The sequence below is a fragment of the Arvicanthis niloticus genome, chromosome X (genome assembly GCF_011762505.2).
Source record: "Arvicanthis niloticus isolate mArvNil1 chromosome X, mArvNil1.pat.X, whole genome shotgun sequence".
In the NCBI taxonomy this organism is placed as follows: domain Eukaryota; kingdom Metazoa; phylum Chordata; class Mammalia; order Rodentia; family Muridae; genus Arvicanthis; species Arvicanthis niloticus.
The window spans coordinates 37,426,977-37,433,426 of NC_047679.1; the positions used below are offsets into that span (position 1 = coordinate 37,426,977).

Sequence of the window (6,450 nt, forward strand, 5' to 3'; positions counted from 1 at the left end):
ACAGACCGACAGTCAGACAGATAGGCACATACACATACACACACACACACACACACACACACACACATACCACACACACACACATGAATAAAAACATACACTTTAAATTTATGTTCTGTATATGAAAGAAACAATGTTGCAATGTTACTTATCTTTTCTGAGCCTGGCTTTCTTTGTGTGTTTGTTTATTTGTTTTGTCAACATAATGATTTCTATCTTTAACCATTTTTCTTCAAATACCATGATTTCACTTTTCTTTATAGCTAAATATAATTCCAATGTGTATGTACAATATAATACCTTTTCTTTATCAGTTTAGCTGTTGGTGAACATATGAACTGGTTATATTTGCTCTTTATTGAGTATAGTGCTACAATAAACATAGATATGCAACTTTTTCTGTGGTACATTGACTTAGAGTCTTGGAAATTTTTGTCATTAGGGTTCTGTAGAGGATCAGAACACGCACAAGTGTGAACACACAAACACACACACAAATATATACATATACATGTACATGTACATGTATATGTATATTCAATTTATTAGAGTGGCTTGTAGGCCATGGTCCAGCTCAGCCAAAAATGGTTGACTCCGAATTAAAAGGCCAAGGATCCAATACTTGTTTAATCTACAAGTCTAGATGTCTCAGGTGGTCTTAAGTCTACATTGGGATCCCAAATAAGTAAGTTATACTAAAAAAAGAAATGCTGCAGCCTAGCCACTGCCTACCTGGATCTGAACCATGGTGACAGCTGTGAAGGACCTCTGAGCTCACTGGCCATGCTCACTGCCCAGCAGAAGTCACAGCTGCAATCAGCTCTAGCCTGGGGCCATGGGCACCCTGTGCCACCTGGGTCATGAGGATGGAGGCAGAGGTAGCAGGGCAACTGCTAGAGCCTGGGGACTTTGTGCAGCTGCCTGTGCCCATCATTCAGCAGCTGTATCACTGGGACTGCGGCCTAGCCTGCTCCAGGATGGTGCTTCATTCAGTACCTGGGTCAGCTAGACTATGGGCAGTTTAAAAATGCCTTGTAGGAGCTGCAGCTGACCAGAAGCATCTGGACCATCGACCTGGCCTACCTGATGTGCCACTTTGGTGTGAGACACGGCTTCTGTACCCAGACTCTGGGTATTTACAAGGGTTACAAGAACCAGTCCTCTGTACCCAGACTCTGGGTATTTACAAGGGTTACAAGAACCAGTCCTTCTATAAGAAGCACTTTGACACGAAGGAGACGCACATGAACCAGCTGTTTGCACAAGCCAAGGCCCGCAAGGTCCAAGTGGAGAAATGCACAGTGAGTGTGCAGGACATCCAAGCACACCTGCACAGGGCCACATGGCTATTGTGTTGGTGAACTCCAGGATGCTGCACTGTGACCTTTGCTCCAACCCTGTCAAGTACTGCTGCTTCATTCCCAGTGGCCACTGCTTCTTCAGCCATAACCCCGACTATCAGGGCCACTTCATTGTTCTGCGGGGCTATAACAGGGCTACCAGCTGCATCTTCTATAACTATCCAACCTATGCTGATCGAATGTGCAGCACCAGCTCAATAAATTTGAGGAGGCCAGTACTAGCTATGGTACAGATGAGAACATCCTTTTTGTCTACCTGAATAGCTGACAGCAGGAACCTGGCATGCCAGGTCCTCAGACCTTATGTTCTGTCTCAGCCAGGCCCACTCAGGATGCCCACGCCCAGGGCTGCTGGGACTGGGGTTCAGAATTGTAGCCTCAGCCTGTTTGACAAAGCTCTTGGGAACTCTGTGACTGCTTTGTCCACCAATGTCATCATGCCATTTGTCCTTGTAGTTGCTGGAGATAACTCAAGAGCATCTAAGGGGAATATCTTTCAAGACCCTATGACTGACTCTAGCTATGCCCTGTGGAAGACCTCAAGTCTGCCTTCAGCCGTGCCCAAGGCAGGAGTCCCAGAAGAGAAGCATGTTTGAGAAGAGCACATGCAAATCCTGGCCTGTGGCTCTGTGCCACTCTAAGCCATAGTGGATGGTATCACTGCTCTCTCCTGCCTCCAATGGACTCAGGTCTCTGGGACTGGTTACTAGGCCTTGTTATCATGCAGCATAAGCATACCTCACAGCCACTCTGAGGATCTCTGACCCCTGGGATGTCAATGCCTTTTTAGCCTCTAGGTACCTTCTATAGAATGGAAAGCTTTTATGAGTGGGTAGGGCCAAATGGATGAGAGAGGAAAAGACTGTTTGAGGAACAAGGAGTTGACTAGAGACTTTCCCAGAGAACCCCTGTGTCCACAAGGCCTCCTGATACCATTTGACTTCCACAGCAAGACCTGCCATCTAAATCTGGGAGCCTTCTAAGGCTGGGTGCTAGAGGGCCCAGCCTCCTTAAACAGCAGGCAGCTTCTCACCCACCCTGGTGCATACACCAGGAGCATTTGCACAGAATACTGAAGAAAGGCAGTGTCAGAGTCACATAGCACAGCAGGTAGCATTCACTAGAGCTAGTTAATTTGTGTTCTTTTACTCTTGGTAGCAAGGGTGTTTTAGTGAGACTACAGTTTCCACTCTGTGGAGGGTCAGACAAGAATAGATACAGGTACTTTGAAACCACTAACCCTTCTTTACATGGGGTACCTAGGCCAGTCCAAGTCCTGTCTTAATAACATGGCTGGTCTGGCCTGGCCATCAGTTTGAATGCTGAAGATGCACCAAAGACAAGTGAATGAATCATTTCTAAAGAGGCCAGGGAGCCCACTCCTCATGGACTCTCTCTGGTGAAGAATAAGGGGTACCCCAATGGCCTCTCACCATCACTGTTCTCCAAGGGCCTTGGACTTTCAGTACTCAAGACATGATGTGGCAGTATCTGCTTCCCCTCCCACTACATGTCCCCTCATGGTAGTCTGGGGAACAGAGGTGGTCTGTGTTTACAAGGGCAGTCAAAATCAGTCACCCATATTATCCGTCAATATTAGACGAAGCCTTGAGCTGAAGGGAGGTGCTGTCAGCTAGACAGCTGCTCTGGGTTTCAGAGAGTAGTTTTGTTTTCAGTCTGATCTCATTTCCATTGCCTTAATGCTGAGTGGTCAGGGCCCCAAGGAACTCTGGATGTAAGCGCAGGACTCCCACATAGCAGCTATGGGTATGGGTGTCCTCTGAGGAGGCTGTGGTATAACTCTGAGACCATAGAAAGAGGGAAAGCTGTCACAGCAAGTGGATGGGATGAGGTGTGACATGCACCCACATGAGTGCTCATGGGAAATGGCCTCCACAGAAGGTAGTCATTTTCATGATGACTTTAAAAAATGCTCAGTCTCTGGACCCAGATAATGCCTTCTCAGAGCAAGTCATAAGTTATTGGGTCCATTTGTCTGTAAGAATAACAAGAAAGCTGCTGTCTTAAGATACACCTGCCTGAGGAGTGGCATGGGGCACACTGTTATACTTCACTAGCCATGAATTCAGCAAGAGGAAGCCTTATCATCAGATACTTACCATAGCATGTGCTACTCAGACTCCTCAGCTTCTGTGCATCCCAGTGTAGGCTCTGAAGCCACATGGGAACTCTGAATGGTTCTGATCACTCTAGCCTCAAGAGGATGAAAGGGATCTTTTGCATAACAGAGAATTTTATACGTAAATATATTTTTTGTAATGAGCCATTCTCAATAAATATTCTCACTATAAAAAGGAAAAAAGAAAAAAAGAAAAAAAGAAAAAAAGAAATGCCTCTGCAACAGGACACATGAACTTGCCAGTGAGAGTGAGGGAAATAGGCAAAAAGTAAAAAATTCAAAGCTTCTTTCTCCTCTGGCCTTTTATGTAGGTTGTCACCAGAATTATGCCCCAGATTTAGAGTGAGTATGGGGCCATGAAAGGGTGTCTTGGTTTTTGGTGTGGCATAGGCCTCAAACCCCGACCCCAATGGGGCAACAGCAGGTGTTCGGCCATGTCCCCAGAACCCAGGGTCCTGACACGGGGTCTAAGACTTCCATTTGACCTGCACCTTGCAGTCACATAGGACAATCACCCTCCATAGGTAGAGGGTGTGACTACAGGCCCCAGGCCTCGAGAGATTTCTATATTAATGAGTTACCTAAAGGCCAGAGGGTGTAGCCAATTAAGTATTCTTTCCCAGTCCCTTCCCTCTCCCTCCCTATTTAAGTCGGGCCTGCCCTGGTTTAAGTGGGGGTGGGGGGGTGCACATCCAGACTATCTTTCATCCAGCATGTCAATAAAGCTCTTGGAACCCTGGAATTTCTCGTGTTATTGGGGCCTGCCATCATGCTGCCCTTGTGGAGGACTTCTCTGTGGTCCAGCCAAAGAGGATCAGTTCAATCCAAGCGAATAGAACAGTGAGCATTTCACGCAGGGTGCCATCAGAGCCCTCTTTTCCCCCCTTGTCTCTCAGCCAGTGCCTGTGTGCTCCTCTTCTCTATTCTGCTGCAGCCTCCCAGAGCCCCAGAATTCCTGGAGCCCCAGAATTGAGACCAATTGGCCCCCAGCCACCTCCAGGCCTGGGGCTCCCACTCAAGAGCCTTGCACCCCCATGGAATCAGGCTGAGTTCACTCCTCTCCTGCAGGGATCCCGTGGCCTCTCACTGCCAGCGCCTGCCTGGTGTCTCAATGAACGAACTCAGTCACGGTTCCCATGCTCCAGTCTTATTGGAGCAGTGGGAACTTGGCCAGAGTGCAGGTCTTCAGTTTTTTCCCTATAGGTGAGCTTTCTCATGACTCATCTCTCATCTCAAATAATCAAATCAAGAAAGGTTTTCACAGGTGTGCCTAGTTCCTTTAGTTTTAAATGATTATATGTGTAGTCAAGTTGATAACAGAGACTAGTCATTACAGGTATACCAAAGACTGACTGTCATAGGTGTATAGATGGTAAATTGAGGCAACTTCACTTTATTTCCATAGTACATCTAACATTTTATTTTTTCACCAGCAGTGCATGAAGATTTATTTTTTCCTACATCATTGCCTACATTTGCTATTTAATTTTTCTGTTGTGTACAAGAAAATGTTAATTATTTTCTTCATTAAAAAACATCATTGGCCAGATGTATTCATATTATCACAGAATGTCTTCATATGAAACAAAATTTATGATACATGAAGCCAATCTTTGTAATGTCCTTGAATTTTTATCTTGCATCTATAGGGAGAATAATTAATTATTCATAATGATTCATTTTAGAAACTAAATGTTTTACACTGGGAACTTCAGTGGGAGAAGATGAGCCTAATCTTGTAGAAACTTGACAACCCAGGGAAGGGAAAGGTGGTGGGACTGAGCTGGGGGTGCATCCTTGGGTGATGGAAGTGGGGCTTGGGGGGTGTTCAGGGGTAGTACCCTTTCAGAGGCAAAGGGGAGGGTGATGGTCTTTTCTGCTTTGCTGTGTAAAATTTTTAAATTTTATGTAATCCAATTTGACAACTTCTGGGCCCATGTTCTATTAGAATCTTTTTCTGAAAGTTACTTGCCTCTGCTTATCTCTTGACACCATTTACATATGATATGTGTAGAAAAAAAAATATGACTTGAGAACCCAGGGTTCGTCCTGCCATGCTGTGGGAAGCTCTGGGTTCCTCCAGCTGGAAATTGCGCCCCGGCTACTAATTAACTAAAGGCCTCTTCATTGTTCCTCACAGCGAGGCCCCAACACAAGAGGAAGTCCTTGGGTTTCCAAAACCGGTTTATTGACATGGCGGATGGTGGATGGATCTGGATACACACCCCATAAAACCCAGGGCAGTCCTGAGTTAAATAGAAAGGGGAAGGGGGGAGGGGCTGGGGAGGAATGTTTAATCTGCTCCACCCTCTGGTCTTCAGATACCTCATTAGTATGTAAATCTCTCTAGGGCCTGTTCATTATGCCCTCCACCTGTGTATGTGACTGAAGGGTGAAGGTGGAATGGAGATTAGAGCTCATGTTAGGCTTGACAGATATGTTCTTGTTATTTCAAAACATTAGCTATTCATTAATATCTTTCATCTTCTTTAAATTTACTTTTGTGCAGGGTCAGAGATATGGATTTGCTTTTATTACTTTTACAGGTAAAGACTCAGCATTGCAATTATCACTTATTGAAGAATCTTTCTTTCATTTCTATTATACATTTTCATGCCTTAGTAAAAGGTAACTATTGCTTTGAGGACTTATTTCTGGGTCCTATATTATATTCCATTGCTCTATGTGTCTGTGTGCTCTGATGCTTTTCTTACTAAAACTCTGTAATAGAGTTTGAAATCTGGTGTTATGATCCATTTAAGTTTAAAACTACCTTGGGAATTTGGAGACTTTAGTACTGTTTCTTTCTAGTGCTATAAAAATATTGGGAATTTGATGGAAGTTGTTTTAAATCAGTGCATCATTTTTGTTTCTATGACTATTTTTTATAATATATTCTTAAAATTATCTTTGAAACTACTCTTAATATGATTTTCTTTTTCTTGAACT

The 6,450-nt window shown here is 44.5% G+C and overlaps 1 pseudogene; it reads left to right on the forward strand.

The window, feature by feature from the left end:
• The first annotated feature begins 860 nt into the window (after positions 1 to 860).
• Positions 861 to 1,629, forward strand: LOC117695263 (protein GUCD1-like; annotated as a pseudogene).
• Positions 1,630 to 6,450: the final 4,821 nt, after the last annotated feature.